This window comes from Rhynchophorus ferrugineus, unplaced genomic scaffold (genome assembly GCF_030347505.1).
Source record: "Rhynchophorus ferrugineus isolate W39M unplaced genomic scaffold, kcgeb_rfMv2 rfM4, whole genome shotgun sequence".
In the NCBI taxonomy this organism is placed as follows: Eukaryota; Metazoa; Arthropoda; class Insecta; order Coleoptera; family Curculionidae; genus Rhynchophorus; species Rhynchophorus ferrugineus.
Window position 1 is genome coordinate 56,641,382 of NW_027472583.1, and position 18,826 is coordinate 56,660,207.

An 18,826-nucleotide genomic window follows, 5' to 3' on the forward strand; every position below is an offset into this window, starting at 1 on the left:
TACAAACATAATAGTGTTCGCGAAACGGATATACTCTTATACATTATTCCAAATTGAGGTCAGCTATATTAAAGCAGATTTAATTACGACAAGAAGATATAAAAAACGAGCTCAACACTTTAAAATATGTGTCATTTAATAAATATATTATTTGTAAACGTACTCAAAATTGCAAGCTTGGTAGCATATTGGTCAAGGCAACGAAACTGTCCTCCTACAGCTACTATCGTCACTAGTTCGAATCCTGTTCAGGGCATGAGAACCAAAATAAAACAGCTATACTGGTTAGTCGGAAGATACTCTCAACATGATCTAAAATCAAAGAGGTTGATCTATAAAACAATTATAAACCCAATTTGGAACTATGGGGGGCAAATAATAAAAATTCAAATCAACTAGTCATACAACGCTGTCAAAATAAGGTTCTTCGATTAATTACCAAAGCCTATCGCTATGTAACCAATGAAGAACTCCACGATGACCTGAAAATCTAATGGATTTGCGAAGTTATCCAAGATTTCGCCTTGAAACACAAAAGAAGATTACTCATTCATACTAACGTGGAAGCAATACAACTGCTGGACAGCGCGCAGGATATCAGGAGATTGAAGCGAACAAAGCCATACGAACTTATATAAAGTGCATACATTTAGTGTAGCTATAAGTTAATAATTAATAATTTTATTCACAAATATTTATTCAGCATTTTGTCGAATTAAAAAGCATAAAAATATTTTTAACTATAACTTTTTTTCAGTATATTTCTTGGCAGTTGGAAAGACACAAACAGAATTTGTATTAAATACATTATACACCCGTCAAAATTATAATCCCTCTTGCCCAATCAAAATTCTGCATTCTCTAATGTATTTACCAAAAGCAAAAGTTAAACTAATTGATTCTCAATTAGTCAAAATATTGATGTACACTATACGAAACAAAATTCTCAGCAGATTTTGACATAATTTATAAAAGAAAATAGTGGGAACAACAGAAAATAGAACTCGCGATAGATAATAGATTTCAGTACAACCTAAAATAATATTTCACTCACATTGAGAAAATCACATAAAGAATATTACTATGGACACGGATCACTCAAATATCTCAAGAAATTAAAGATATAATCAAGATCAGCTTGACGTTAGCTCTATCAGAGATTAAATATATGAAATGTATAAAAACAAGAATAACAATTGATTAAGATTTATTAGTCACAACATTTATTAATAATTTATTGGAGATATATTGTGCTTTATGCTAGAAACAGGAAAGATGAATAGCACCTTCGGTTTGGATGAACTTGATCAGATACATTGAAGAAGAAATTGGCAAATGATGTAATTGTGATCAAATGTTTGTCTCTGGAATGAAACTTTCCTAATATGATATGATTCTATGCTGCCAATTTCTAAGACAGGGTGATAAGAGTGGAAGCAAGTCAAGGACAGGAACGAAGAACGAAAGACCAAAATGTTTAAAGACAATAAATTGTAAGATTTATTGGACGAAAATGCAGCTACAATTCTCAATTTGGTCTTGCTGTGCATCTAGTAAAATCGAATAAAACTAATACAGCAGATATCTACCGACATCAGTCAAATAAATTGGACGACGTATTGTAATTACGACGATACATGACAAAGATTGCGAAAGGTACACTGTTGCAGTTCGAATAAAAACTTCTACTGCGCCCAACATCAACTGATATCATTATTTTCATACTTCAGTAACATAACTTTGAGTCGATTGAGGAGGCTAATAAAAGAAGGCTTTAAAGGGCTTTCTAAATATTTCATGATTTCAAATTTGTAAAAGAAATTATATAAATGCTTTGTAACCAAAAGAATATGAAGAAAATCGACCAAAAAAACAGCTCATTTATATTTTATTTCAAAATTATTACTATTATTGATTATTAATACTTCCTAAAATGATAGGAATTTGAGGGATTTCTTAAAACAACACTGACACACTTAAGCATAAATGTCTTGAAAGATCGTCAGAAGATAAAAATAAAAGTGAAGAAAATCACATTGTCCGAAAATTACATTCTTTGTTGATTTTTACGAAAACAATAATTGATTTTAAATATACGATTTCGACGATTATCTTTCGATTAGCGGGTAAACTTTAATTTTCCTGACCCGTTTTCGTTCGTTCGAGCAATTGCCCAATATTTTTCTATTGACCTTAGTTCAAGGTAGTTCAGTAGATGCATAGTTTATTTGACGTTATGGATTCAAAGTAGGTCATTCGTACCGTAACTTGGGCGTAATGCGTTGAAGTTAAATCTGACTCAAGGTAGAACATGATTTTTATATAAATGCAATGGACATGGAGAAGACGTAAGCTTTAATTTTAGTAATTTACGAGAACATTTACACTGCTATAAATGATATTAATTTCTTTGTATGTTTTATTTGAAATTCAACGAACTAACCGAGGTGTGAATTACATTTTTTAGAAATTCAATTTTCTTTGATATATTCTACATTGTTCTAATTTACCGATGCTTTTTTGGTAGAGGGATTTAACTTACTCTCAAAATAGGCTTTGGATTTGGCAATCACTTCTTCATTTAAACAAAATATCTTTCTTTGGGAGATCTTTGAGATCTGCCAGTAGTTTCTGCAGACAGATATGAACATAGAGAAATAGAGGTTTAACTTTATAGGAAATTTTGGGGAAATGTTTCGCGATGCCCAACATGTAGATGTCGCTACTGTTAACTTATTACTTGTTTTCGCCTACTGTGCCTTTATTCTTTATCCGTTTCTGGCGCCATTTTTAGTGTGCCTAACCTAAGAAACGGTGCATTTTTATTTTTATAACAATTAGGGAACACGTTTTATTAGTTCATTAGTATTTATGAAACGGTATAATCGATCTAGAAACTGTTGTGTATTCGAAATCACAGATAATATATTTATTTGTCTTTAAAAAATGGTTGATAATGTTAATAATCCCAAACTGACTTGATTAACCATCGAGGAAACTTATAATCGTTACAGCGTGTTCTGTCGTAAGTTGAGGTACGTTTATTCAAATTAATAATCATATAAAATATCAAATATTTATTTTTTATTTATAAAAATGAATCCCTTTCCGAAAGAAACTACACAAACAGCCATATACCTTTATTCTTGGATCAATTATTTGATAATTCACTAAAATAATAGCTTATGAATGCAAATATTTTAAGAAAGGATTAAGACTGTTAAAGTGAATTAAAAATTGAATAACCATCTTGAGGGAATTCATTTTGTTAAAGAAAAAAATCTGTCATCCAAATAAATATATTTACTTAAGGCTACTTAATCAAGATAATTTGGAATGTTCGTTTGGATCTATTAGAGTTCGTGAATTGAAGAATATATATCTTTCGACTAGAACGTTTGACAAATCATTTAAAGTTAATTTTTTTAATCTCATTTGCCTTTAGGAAACTGTGAAGATGATTAAGTCCATACTAACGGGGGAAGTATTACCAAGAGTTTATAAATTGCAACTTCACTTTTTACCTTCAATTACAGATGTTCCTACATGCACAAACGATGCAAGGTAATATCACATGCCCCAGAAAATTGTTTTATTATACTGTCAATAGTTCCTTGAGATATTTTTTTTCTCACGATATTGCCATGTTGATAATATAAAATATATTTTGTCAAACATCTTTAAAAAAATGTAAATTAAAAACCTTTTAATTGTACACTTTTTAATAATCGTTCAGAATGTTAAAAATAATATGCACCATATACATTTGGATAAAACAGGTAAACAGAATTTTAACAGAGAAAAACTCAAAGTTTGCTTTCAGTATAAGAAAACAAAAAGACAAAAGAATAAATTGATGGCCCTAAACTAACATGAAAAAGGGATTTTATAGATATATTTATTATTAATTATATTCATATTTTATACATAATTTTCGGTTTTACAGATTATATTTACTTCGTTCATTGAATTTAATTTAATAAATTTATTTCAGAAATTGACTAGTTTTTTATTTAAATTTTATTGGTCAATTAAACGTGATGTCAGAGCAGTCACATGCCAAACTTTATCAAAAAGCCAATCAAATATATTTACAGCAAAATTTTGTCCTTACAGGTGCCTATAATGGAAATTTAAATTAATCATCAAATTACTTGAATGGCCCATTTTATACCAACTGGATGTTAGGCACAGAAAAACTTTTCTTCAGAGTCCCCTATTGAGTTGTCTCTCTATTACTCTATAGATATGGAGAGTATGGTAGGTAGTAAATTACTCATTTATTCCAAATGAAAATATATATATGATATATGTTTAAAAATTTGCAGATATCAGAAGAAATTTGATGGAAATTTGTTGAAATGAATTTATTACTACTGTTCTGTTGTACTTACATTAATATACAAGCAAGGCGTCTACGAGATTCATACATCAGTATGTATTTCCCAAATTAGAATAAAGCTAATCTATTGAAGCTAACGTTAAAAACACTTATACACTAATCTATTTCGTGTGGATTTCTTCCGTGTTGTCCAGTAGCTGTAATTCTTCCATGTTGTTATGATTTAGCAACCTTCTTTCATGTTTTAGTGTATCCATTTGATTCCGAGATCATGGATCATTTATCCATTTCGTAGATTAACAAACATGAATGAGAGTATTCAAATATTTGTAATTTTGTGTTAACACAAAAGACGCGCGCGCCGGCGCTCTACATTCACTCCAACGGACCACGATGATGTTTAATATATCCTATTTCTTACGAAGATATCAAGAAATGGAGCGATTCGTGGATAGCCTCACAGGATGCGTCGTTCTTTCGGGATGGAATCAGTAGATTGCCTGAAAGATGGGTAAACGTAACGGCTATTGATGGACAATATAAATCAAAAAGAAAATATTTTAAATTAATTTATATGCCGCTTATATAGATGGCGCTACTAGAATTAAATCCATATGTGTTTTAGTTAGCCCTAACTCTCAAAAGATGCCTGTTTAAACTTGACAGCTGTCGGACCAGTAGTTTGTGAATTAAAGCATTTTGAGTGAAGCAACTGAATGTGAAAAAAATGGATAAAAATGAATTTCGCATGTTGATAAAATATTGCTTTTGAAGGGAAAAATAGAGTTGAAGCAATACTTGGCTTGATGCCGATTTCCGGACACTGTCCCATGAAAATCAACCATCAAGGATTGATATGCTAAGAGACGTGGTGAATTAGGCACCGAAGACGGTGAACGCAGTTGATACCAAAAAGAGGTTATTACCGACGAAAACATTTAAAAAATCCACAAAGTGATTTTAAATGACCGTAAATTGAAATTGAATTAAATAGCAGACACTCTAAAGATATGCACTGAACGTGTACAACATATCATTCACGAATATTTGGGTATGAGAAAGCTCTGTGCAAAGTGGGTGCCGCGCGAGCTCACTTTTGACCAAAAACAACGACGAGTTGATGATTCGGAGCAGTGATTGAAAATGATCAAGCGTAATAAACCCGAATTTTTGCGTTGATATGTGACAATAGATGAAATATAGCTCCATCATTTCCCTCCGAAATCCAATCAATAGTCATCCAAATAGACTGCACAAGGATTATGGCGTCTGTATTTTGGGATGCACATCGAATAATTTTCATTGACTACCTTGGAAAAGGAAGGACCATCAACAACGACTATTATATAGCATTATTGGACCGTTTGAAAGACGAAATCGCCGAAGAACTGCCGCATTTGAAGAAAAAGAAAGTGCTGATTCACCAAGACAATGCACAGTGTCACAAGTCAGTGAAAACGATGGCAAAAATCCATGAATTGGGCTTCGAATTGCTTCCTCATCCACTGTATTCTCTCTATCTGTCCCTCAGAGACTATTTCCTGTTCTCAGATCTCAAAAGAATGCTCGCTGGGAAGAAATTTTTGCCGAATGAAGAGGTGATCGCCGAAACTGAGGCCTATTTTGAAGCAAAGAACAAATCGTACTACAAAAATGGTATCGAAAAGTTGGAGGGTCGCTACAATCAGTGTATCACCCTTGAAGGAAATTATGTTGAATAATAAAAACTAATATTGCCAAAAAAATGTGTTTTACTATGGTAGGCTTTTCATTTGACCTGTTATTCAAGGACCTTTGTTTCAACGAGAAACCGAACTATAATGATGGATGATTTTTATTTATAACAGTTTAAATGCATAGCATAAGCCAATCGGCACCCCCGCTCGCCTCCCGCACCCTAAAAGTATGAAACCGAATGCGATAGGAATCGCGGTCGCCCCATAAAACCGACGTCGGTAGACAAAAGTAGGGAAATGAATACGGTGACGGCGGTGGCGGTGGCGGCGGAGGCGGCAGCGTATCGGGCAGGAAGCGCATTGTGGCCGGCGGACAAAGCGACGCGCGTCGACACAGACGCCATCTCCATTCCGCCGCGAAACTGTGACAATGCGTCGTCCCGACGCCTCGTAAAACCGCGTTTTTACGGCGACGCCCGAGGCGCTTCAATCTTATCACGGGCCGTCCGCGACCGGCCTCATTAGTTCCGCATAAATTTTTGGGTTTCCATTCCGACTTTATCTGGGGAGAAAAGTCCGCGGTTCGACGACCATTCTGTGATTACCTGGGCGACGTTACGGCAGGACGTCTCCCACGTCTGTTCGTTTTTCTGCAATAGAAATCGTCTGAGAAATATTTCGCCTGCATATATTTAATTTATAGAACAAGTAACTTGGCAGTTGTAGTAACATAGTAAGAAATTATAAGAAAAATTCCAAATAACATTTATAATTTGGTTGGCTGGCTATTAATGTTTGAACAAGAGTTTCTCCACAATTTGTTTGAAAACAGCGGCCTACCATAGTAAAATACATTTTTTTGGCAAAACTGTTTTTTTTTATTCAACATTGAATGAATTTCTTCAACCTTTCGAGGGTGATACACTGATTATAGCGACCTTCCAACTTTCCGATACCATTTTTGTAGTACGATTTGTCCTTTGCTTCAAAATAGGCTTCAGTTTCGACGATCACCTCTTCATTCGACGAAAATTTCCTCTCAGCGAACATTCTTTTGAGATCTGAGAACAGGAAATAGTCGCTGGGATCGAGATCTGGAGAATAAGGTAGATAAGGAAGCAATTTGAAGCCTAATTCATGTATATTTACCAGTTTTCCCTAACTTGTAACACGATGCATTGTCTTAGCCAAGCAGCACTTTTTCTTCAAATGTGGTCGTTTTTTGTCCTTCAAACCGTCCAGTAACACTATGTAATAGTCGCTGTTAATGGTCCTTCCTTTTTCAAGGTAGTCAAAGAAAATTATTACATGCGCATCCCAAAATACAGACGCTATAACCTTGCCAGCCGACTGTTGCGTTTTACCACGCTTTGGAGCGGGTTCATCGTGTGCAGTCCACTCGGATGACTGTCGATTGGACTTCGGAGTGAAATGATGGAGCCATGTTTCATCCATTGTCACATATCGACGCAAAAACTCGAGTTTATTACACTTGATCATCTTCAAACACTGCTCCGAGTCATCAACTCGTCATTGTTTTTGGTTAAAAGTGAGCTTACGCGGCACCCACTTTGCACAGAGCTTTCTCATACCCAAATATTCGTGAATGATATGTTGTACACGTTCAGTGCATATCTTTAGAGTGTCTGCTATTTAATTCAATTTCAATTTACGGTCATTTAAAATCATTTTGTGGACTTTTTTAATGTTTTCGTCGGTAACAACCTCTTTTGGGCGTCCACTGCGTTCACCGTCTTCGGTGCTCATTTGACCACGTCTAAACTTAGCATACCAATACTTGATGGTTGATTTTCCTGGGGCAGTATCCGGAAACTTGGCATCAAGCCGAGTGTTTGCTTCAACTGTATTTTTTCCGCTCAAAAAGCAATATTTTATCAACACACAAAATTCCAATTTATCCATTTTTTTCACAATAACAAAAGTTGCTTCACTCAAAATGCTATAATTCACGAACTAATGATCCGACAGCTGTCAAATTTATACACGCATCTATTGAGGGTTAGGGCTGACTAAAAAACATATGGATTTAATTCTAGTAGCGCCATCTAAATGTCAGGCCGGAGACTTTTCAGTTGACCTGCTATTGTGTAAAGAGTTTTATTTTTAATTATTTCATCATTTTAGTTCATTAGCCATCGATCCTCCAACGACCACTAATGTGATATCAATGAAATTCAGACAAAATAAGTTCATCAACATTTGTGTGAGGTTTCTTTCACTTACCAACACTGCGAGCTACTTCTAGTTTAAACTATCCAAAGTTTTTTTGTGCATACGTCATCAAAATGTTTAACATATCCTTCAAAGTCGTTCGGTTGTCAGATGTATGCAAAATTCTTGGAAACAATAGTGATAAGAGGTTATAACTCTAACCTATAAACTATTGTGGCATAATTAAGTGTAGTTTTTAGATGTATTATAAAATTGGAATAAATTATATTTGATAACATTATTGTTCAATTATTGTATTTAGATTAGTAATGTATGGACAATGTTCTTTTTTATAAAATTGAAATAATGATATGTTTATGAAAGGGGTAGTGAAGGTCCAAGGGGGAAAATTGGGGTAATAGACAATGAGGGGATACAACAAGCCAATTCCAGTACTGAACAGAAGATCTGCAATTATGTGAGAGGTACGAATGGAGTAGGTAAGGATAAGACAGTCCAGGACGGGTAAGATTATGATTTAAGCTATTCAATAATAAACATTTTGAAACTTAATATGTCTTTGCGGATTAATTTTCGCAATGAAGAGAGAAATACACTTTCATGTTTCAATCCAACGTGTGTTCCTCTCACATACTTCAACACTGTCTTTGCAAGATACTTCAAATATACTATAATACATTTCTAGGGCTACGGCATCATCTGTGCCCACTGCCAATGATGATACAGCCACATGGACAAGGCAAATTCGTGTCGGTCACTGGTGCAGATGCGTAACGACGCCTAATAAACGATTCCGTTATAATTCATTATTATTGATGATCCTGTCAATTAACGAACATACCCTCGAACAGCGTTATACGATATGCATTACGTAATTAACGCTATTTTTGTTACATAGGATAATGGTTCATTAATACGGCAGTGATTAAGGGATTATGCTGGCCGATGAAGGGGAAGCTAATGACCTAGTTTTTCTCATAAAAACGTTAAGTTGAAAAAATGTTACTTGAATGTCATGGGAAGTATCATGAAATTATAAATAAAATAGCGGACCCAACAGACTCTGTTCTGTTTCTCGCACGATCACTCGATCACTTCGAGCCCGCCTGCTCACTGAGAATTTTATCACCTTGCCCTTACTTCAGTCTACCACATGCTAAGCGACTATCCACGACTCACCCAGGTTAAGGCTGCTGATGATTGGGTTCATTGACTTGAATTTGTGGTCATTTTTAAAATGCATATGCACAATTTATATTTTTAGCACCACAAGACGTTGTTCTGGTCGAACATTGACATTTTGTTTGGAGAAAAGAGGCACATTACTGTCTGATAAGGTCGAGCGTGTAACCGAACTAGCCGGCCAAAGTTGTCCGGTTGTCAAACGTATGCAAAATTATACATAAATCTGCTACAATTTGTGTATTTAGATGAGACATGAATATTTCAGAATGAGACCAATATACCCAATTGTCGCTCATAGCACGATGATAATAAAAATAGTGTTAAGATAATAACAAAAGTTGATGGAAAAAGGTAAACGTCGGAATAACAATTAATTAGGTTTTATTAGTCATAACATTTATTAATAATTAATAACAGGAGACAAATTGTTTTTCATACTGAATACAGAAATGGTTAATAACACCTTCGGTTTGGATAAACTCAATCAGATACATTGAAGAAGAGATCATCGAGCCATCTTCTAACTTCTTGGAAATTAGCGAAATGCTGCTCTACAAAGACGTGTCCTATTAATGCGAAAAATTGATTGTCGGACGAGGTAAAGCCTGTACAGTCCCATCCAAGGACTTTACACACTTCCTCGACCTTCCTCACCATTAACTGTTTTACCAGATTTCAACAATTCCCACCAAATACAGAGAATTGTCTTGCGACCAAAACGATTTGACCTTGGAGGAGTCGATCGGATAGTTTTGCCAGTTGATAACAACTATGATTTTTTGCCCTTATGGTTTTCAGAATAAATTCACCACCCTATTCACCATCCGTCACTATTCGAAGAAGAAATGACCGATAATACCTTTGAATATCATTTCACTGACGATTCTTCCATTTTCCATTTGGGTGTTATTCAATTAATATGGCACTCATTTTCCCATCTTTTGGATTTTCCCATTGCTCGAAATCGGTAAAGGATTATGTTAGCCGATGAAGGGCAAGCTAATGACATAGTCGCTATTACTTCATCCGATAACTCCTGCATTTTCGTATCTTCGCACTTTTTCGATCCACCAGAAGCAGTCCAATTTAAAATGTCATATAAAAGATTTTTATGATGAATACACAACCATTTATTTTGAATAAATGATTAGATTTTTCCCTTTTCAGTAACTACACTTTGACCCTCGTAGAAGAGCGAAAAGAAGGATGCCGAAAAGAACGATCCGGACCGGTCCTTCTCTTCCGCTTATAATGAAAACGCTCTTTTCCCGCAAAACCGTTCTAAATCTTGCGGGAGAGGCCGCATCGCGCCCACGATAACACTTTTAAAATTGATAAATGGTCGGGAATTCAGCGGCGTCTGTTCTGGCGCGACATTGCCGAATAAATAATATTATTAATATATAAACCGGCTTTTAAGTAGCGGTTGTAATTAGTTTTGTAATTAGAGAGCATTCGCAGGCACCTGGGCTCGGAATTTGTGGCGTCCCGCCGAAGCCAGGCCGCGCCGGCGACGCCCCCTCGCGGCCAATATTTTTTACTTTATGGGTTTCTCGGTCGAGGGCTGAAAGTACGCAAATCACTAAATGGTTACCCGAACGGTCTTTTTTGTGTTTCGTTTTGTTTCGTGTACGTAGAATAAAGTCCATCTAGAATATAATGGTATCTTATATATGTGTATAAAAAGAATTGCTCTTCGTTAGTCTCGCTAAAAATCGAGAACGGCTAGACCGATTTGGTTAATTTTGGTTTTGCATTATTTGTAGAAGTCCAGGGAAGGTTTAGATAGTGAGGATTGTCACCAAAAATATCTAAGGTATTTGAGAAACTCCTGTTGTAGAGAATAAAACTGATTACAGAAATAAAAAACCTAATAACTACATATCAATTTGGGTTTGCTAACAAACATTCAATAATTCACGAGGTGCATAGAATAACAGAAGTAATTATATATAATTATATAAAATGCCTATAAAGGTAAAAAGGTATGTTCAGCTATGTTCTTAGATGTAGCACTAGCCTTCGATAAAGTATCGTACGACGGCCTTGTTCATAAATTACAGAAAATGTTACCAAAACAATACACTGAACTATTGAAATCTCACATTACAGCCACAATGTTTAGAGTCAAACAAAAGGAAGCCTACTCTACCTACCTACCTACTCAGTCTTCGGTGAAATAATGAAAAATAAACAAACAAAACCGGATTGTTCTTCATCATGACAATGCGAGCTCTCACACATCGGCTCAAACAAGAGACTATTTGAGCACTCAAAACCTCGAATTGATGGGTCATCCGCTGTACAGCCCTGATTTAGCACCCAATGACTTCTTTTAGTTCCCATCCGTGAAGAATAAACTGCGTGGTCAATGTTGTTCATCGCCCGAAGAAGCTATTGAAGCGTTCAAAAATCATGTTTAAAAGATACCTCATTCGGAATGGAATAAATGCTTTGAAAATTGGTTTAAGCGTATACAAAAGTGTTTCGATCATCGTGGCGAGTACTTTGAAAAACAATAAAAATATATTCGCAGTTTAACTATTTGTTCTATTTTTTCTATTTCCGAAATATAAATAGCTATCTACCGATCTACTAAACTTCTACAATAAATGGAGTAAATTATATAATCATTGGTGACAAGAAACTGCATCCTCCGCGTAACAGACTATAAATTAAGCCCGATATCAATCCTTAATCTGTTGATTTCCATTTGCCGCCGAGTGAACGCATCGTATAAGGCCGTTCGGCAGCCCTGGCCCTTTCGCACTTCCAACGATCCCGCAAGAGTCTTCATTAACGCGTCATCAGGCTTGGACGGCGCCGAGAATTACCCGGACCAGGGCCGCACTAATCACCCACCGACGTCATGAAGTCGACATTAGTTCCGGCCTCGAAATTTGCATGTGTACACTGGCATTACGATAACCTTGCATATAGAATAAACGATTTTTACTTCAAGCTGAAACGACCCTAATAAAAAATATATTATATTTAGCGTTGAGAACTATCAGTCGAAACAGTCGATAGTTAAAAAAATAGCGACTGAAAATAGTAATTACAATTTTCAGTCAAATGCATGGTTCGACTGTTTTTTTTTCAATTCCTGATGTCAGGCGAAGATATACGAATCCTTTCCTGTATAAATTGTGAGAGGGGAAAGGACGGAGATAATTGCTTGGGGAAGTTAATTTTAACAGGTCAATTGAAAAGTCCTCAGCCTACCATAGTAAAAGACATTTTTTTTGCCAAAATTAGTTTTTTTATTCAGCATAATTCCCTTCAAGGGTGATACACTGATTATAGCGACCCTCCAACTTTTCGATATCATTTTTGTAGTACGATTTGTCCTTTGCTTCAAAATAGGCCTTAGTTTCCGCGACACTTCTTCATTCGACGAAATTTTCTTCATAGCGAGCTTTCTTTTGCGATCTGAGAACATGAAATAGTCGCTGGGAGCCAGATCTAGGGAATACGATGGATGAGGAAGCAATTCGAAGCCCAATCCGTGAATTTTAGACTTCAGAGTGAAATGATGCAGCCATGTTTCATCCATTGTCACATATCGATACTAAAACTCGGGTTTGTTATGCTTAATCATCTTCAAACACTGCTTCGAATCACCAACTCGTCATTGTTTTTGGTCAAAAGTGAGCTCGCGCGGCACCTACTTTGCACAGAGCTTTCTCATATCCAAATATTCGTGAATGATATGATCTACACGTTCAGTTGATATCTTTAGAGTATCTGCTATTTCATTCAGTTTCAATTTACGGTCATTCAAAATCAGTTTGTGAATTTTTTTTCGAAGTTTTCGTCGGTAAAAACCTCTTTTGGGCGTCCACCGCGTTCACCGTCTTCGGTGCTCATTTCACCATGTTTAAACTTAGCACACCAATCCTTGATAGTTGATTTTTCTGGGGCAGAGTCCGGAAACTAGGCATCAAGCCAAGTTTTTGCTTCAACTGTAATTTTTTCCTTCAAAAAGCAATAGTTTATCAACACGCGAAATTCCTTTTTATCCATTTTTTTCACAATAACAAAAGGTGCTTCACTCGAAATGCTATCATTCACAAACTAATGATCCGACAGCGGTCAAATTTATACACGCATCTTTTGAGGGTTAGGCTAACTAAAAAACATATGGATTTAATTTTAGTAGCGCCATCTATGTGTCAGGCCGGGGACTTTTCAATTGACCTGTTACGAATCCTATACAAATGTGAGCGAGGAAAGGGCGGAGATGATTGCTTGGGGCAGTTAATTTTATACGTGGTTATATTTTCCAATGGTAGTATAAGCGAAACGGAGATTTATAAATTCCTTTACGAACTAACTTTAAAAAAGAAAAGGAATAAAATAATTACTGAATACTATAGTAATAATAATAATACATAACATGCAATTTATGATTTAATTTGAAACGAAGTAGAATTACTTTTATATTTAAATGTTCTGTGGATCTGTAAAAAGGAATGGAAGTATAACCCACAAATGTTTTATTGTATTTTCATGTGTTAATTGCTATTTTTAAATAATATACTATAATAAATATACATAATTGAATTTAAACAAAACCTAAAAACTGAAAATGTACAATAACCATAAATACTATATAAAAATTAAACCTAATCATAGAAAAAAAACTAATCCATGACATAATTTAAAATAATCTGAACAAAATGGTATAAATGTTTCATTTATTTTTGGACGGCAATATTTTTTAACAGAAATCCAGAGAGTAATCCAAAAATTACATATTATTGCCATAAAAACAGTCAAAAGTACTTTACTATTTATCATTCACAATTTTAATCTGTAATAGGGTAATTACATTAACAATCTTGAAAAATATTGTAACAAAATGCTTTAATATTATTATACAATATGTTGTTATTTACAAGCACGCTACCAAAAAATCATAAAACTACATATATTACATATAAATCTATGTAAGCATAAATTGGGTACATTTTTGTCAAGGTCGCGGCTAGGACAGTTCAAGGTAGTTCATTTTGGCTTTCACATGTAACAAAATTCTAATCTAAATAAAATAACTGAACAAAAATGTTATCAAATATTATTTATTTTAACATTATGGTACATCTAAAAACTGCAGTTAATTCTACAGCCACAATAATTTATATTTTAGAGTTATAACCTCTTATCACTATTGCTTTCAAGAATTTTGCATATGTTTGACAACTGGACAACTTTGACAGACTCATTCGTTTACGTGTTCGAACAAATCAGACAGCATTGTGTCTCTTTTTAACTAGAATAAAATGAGAACGAAAATATTGTCTGATTATGAAACGATATTTACAAATTGCGGCAGGCAATACATTAAACATATTCTTGAAATGTACATATGGTTTACAAGAGCTGGCAACGCGGTAAAACTTTAATGAGCCTGCCAAGCGTCCCGGTGAGGAGACTCTTGTTTTCGAAACCCTGTATCTAATTCTTTCAGAACCGTAAAAACAGAGTAACCTCTGATTTTTAGTAATGAGGTTCTATGGCAGGTGTATACGAAAATTGTTCATTTTATAGGGATTTTGATTATTTTTTTGCAAACAGGCACATCATATTTAGTTGGGGATGTTTGGCGAGACAGAAGCCGGTATTAATACATTATCAGGGCACCCACAGTATTCTCACAGCACTTGCAGCAGTAAATAATTCGGAATGAGCCAAAGTTATTCGGCGCATTTAATAAGGTAAGGCGGCAGATATGAAATACGAATTGCCGCTGTTGCAGCCAGTCGATATTTTACCATATTAATTCTATTAAATCGCCGGAATTCGTATAATTAAGAACGCAACGGCTACAATGCGCGCTCTCGCTCCCTAGTCCCTCTCGCCGTAGCCGAAGAGAGAGGAAATAATGAGAATCCCGCTGTTTGGATGACGAATAAAATTTCTGGAATGCATGTGCACAAAGATTGCCGGAAACAGAGACGGCCGTGATGGGTATGACGTTATCCAGCCGGCGTTTAAACATACTGGCACATCGCGAGCTCTTCGCACGTAATGGTCCGAAAATGTTATTTAATTATTCCGTATTAAAACGCGCGTTTTTCTATTACTTTCTACACATATACATCTACATTAAGTTCAAAAGTTGGCAACGCTGGAGGATTGTTACAGTGCGGTCTCCGGCTATAAAGTACCACCCCGACAACATCTCTCTTTTTCCAAACTTGCCGAAAAAGCGATATTACACGCTTTAAACAGACTTCACAGACGCACACCGCATAATCCCGAGCGAACAATTCGGTTTCCGTGCCAAACATTCAAGCCTTCATCAAGCTGCCCGCGTCGCAGCAACAATCAGCCAGGCTATAAGAGAAGGTCGAAGAACTAGAGCCAATATTTTTAGATGTCTCCAAAGCTTTCGATCAAGTATGGCTCCACGGTCTCATATTCAAAGCGAAACAGCTTCTTCTACCGAATGACCTAAGCTCCCTGATAGATTCATACTTGGGCGGCAGGTCCTTTCAAATGATGATCGGTGACGCAGTCTCCTCTCATAAACAGATTTCCGCAAGAGTCCCGCAAGGTGCTCCACTAGCCCCAGCCCTATTCAACCTTTATATGGCTGACTTTCCACTCCACAAACACTCCCACACAGCATTTTATGTAGAAGATACCGCTTATTTCAGAACCGGTTATAGTCCTGACGCTATTCACGACAGACTTGAAGTCCAGCTGAACCAGGCGATTGCATGATACAAATTCGGCGGCTGCACATAACCCCGAGCAAAACTCAGACTATACTGTTCCGCCACAAGGAAAAGTTCCGCGCCTATCGCCTCCAAATTGATAATGTCCCTATCCCCTGGATCCAGAAAGTTTCATATCTCGGTCTCCAGTTCGACCGCAGATTCCGATGGTCAGCTCAAATACAGCACGCTATTTGCAAAGGCAATAACATAGTCAGCCTACTATTTCCACTACTCTGTAAGAAAAGTAAACTCACAATCCCCCAGAAAGCGACTCTGTACAAAATGCTAGTCCGTCCAGTCTACTTCTACACGTGTAGATCACACGTGTGGCACAGGTATGTCTCTAAGAGACAACTTGAACTACTCCAAGTGTTCCAATCTAAAAAAGTCAGCGCTTTACTCAATGCCCCATGGTTTATGAGAAACGTCAACACTCACCTCGAATCAGGCATCCCGTTTGTGAAGAATTTCACAACAACTTGATTAAATCCCTACCCATCCACAAACCTCGGTAGTAAACCAACTACGACAATCCTAGTCGTAACCAAGAATCTCTGTCACCCAAAAAACACTCATTATCCCGAACCCAAAGCGATATCAGCAAAAGACCATTTAGATCTAGCTGTAATAAGAGAGAAAGTCTCTATTTTCTCTACCCCATCCAACGGTACCACTTCCATAGCGCTTCCGTACTTCCCCAACCTAACCTAATATCCTATCCATCCTCCTGTCGACCACATATATTCTAATACCGCAATAAACAGTTTTGAATCAATCAGATTCTCTATTCCCGTGTGAATTCCTTCCACAAAATTAGTAGTGAGTGTTCGGACAAACAATCGAGTCGACGGCCACACATTTCGACCGACAAGACGAACATTCCTATACTATTGTGGCGACCGCCACGACCCTTTAGGCCACCACGCATTCACCAACAAGTTCAAAGGTTGGCAACGCCGGTGGATTGGTACCATGCAGTTCCAGGCTATAAAAGACCATCACGGCGACGTCTCGCTCTCTTTTCTTTTCTCCATCCCCTTGTAACAGTACCACTTCCACGGCGCTACCATACTTCTTCTACCTAACCTAATATGCCTAATATCCTGTCAGTTCTCCCGTCGACCATATTTATCACTCATAAGTTAAAATAAACAAGTTTGATTCAACCAGTGTTTTTAGTTTTCGTGCAAATTCCTTCCAAGAATGGTAGTGAGTGTTCAGACAAGCAATCGCGTCGACAGCCATTCATTCCGATCAACCGCCCCGACAAACATTCCTACCATAGAAAACATTCCTACACTATACAATTATGGAGCGCCATCTCTTCGCTAACAATGAAACTAACATTTCGACTCAATTTTATTAATACCTTTAATCAAAAACGTTCATGGCATTTAAAAGTCAAATTACAGATCAGTTTTTGAAAACGGTGAACGATAACAATATGTTACAATTTTTCTAATATAAATAAGTTTACGTGTTTAATTCCTTATTCCATCCAAAACCACTAGGGCTATTTATTTCTCTGACATAGGCATTAATAATATTGCACCGATAACTTATATTCTAGGTAAGTTAAAACTGAAAAAACCCACCTCTCAACTTTCCAATAATGTAGAATTGTGTTAAAACCTATAAAGTCCCTGGTTAAATTGATCTGCTTGATTACAAGTTATCACAGATCTTTCAGTCTAAGTTATCCAAGTTATACTTAATTCTCATTTCTCAGATAATACCTAATAATTCAAAAATCCATATCTTCTCGAAGACTCATCCCCCTATAATTGACACTATTCCAGTTCCAAACGGGATATTGGGATCGCAAAAGGGTCCCTGAAACTCGCCCAATTCCGTAATAAGCCCAGTTCAAAATCCACAGGACTAATAATCCACAGTCATCTAATCCAAATTGCATGTGTAGTGGATAATAGATAACTTTTTTTGTAACTAGTGCAGTGTGTAGTTTTTTTTTGTAACTAGTGCAGTGTGTAGTTTTTGTAACAGTTGAAAAAGATTCCGCACAAGCAGCTCGCGAACTGACTCATATAATCAACACCATTCTGAGGCTACATTTCCCAGCATCTTGGAAATACGCGCACATCGCGGATATACCCAAAAAAGCGCAAAATCCTCTCCTTAAGATTACAGGCCTATCAGCCTGCACAATGCAATTTCAAAGCTCGCTGAAAGAGCCATTCTGTACGCTCTCAAAAGCTACATCAAGGCAAACAACATCATCAAAAGGTCACCCGTTTAGCCGTAAACATTCGACACGCCCTTAACTATCGTCAGAAGCTTGAAGCAATACTCCTGGACCTAATCAAAACTTTTGACAAGGTTTAGCGCGACGGGCTAGGTTTAGGCTAGGTTTACCAGAATAATTAACCGCTCTCATCAAATATTTTCTTTCGGGCAAATTATTTCAGGTAATGATCAGAAAATATCTCTCTACTCGAAAACTTGTCAACGCTGGCATTCACCAAGATTCTCCCTTGACCCCCGCATTATTTAACATTTTTATTTCAGATCTACCGAGAACAGAACACGTTGTCATCGCGTTCTACGCTGACGACACGAACTTCTTCACGGAATCCATGTTAGAAGACACCATTCAAGGAAGACTTCAGAACAGTAGTTTACATTTTCCATAAAAAGCATTCCGCACTGCGTATTCCGCAACTTTAGATAGACACGGCAACCAT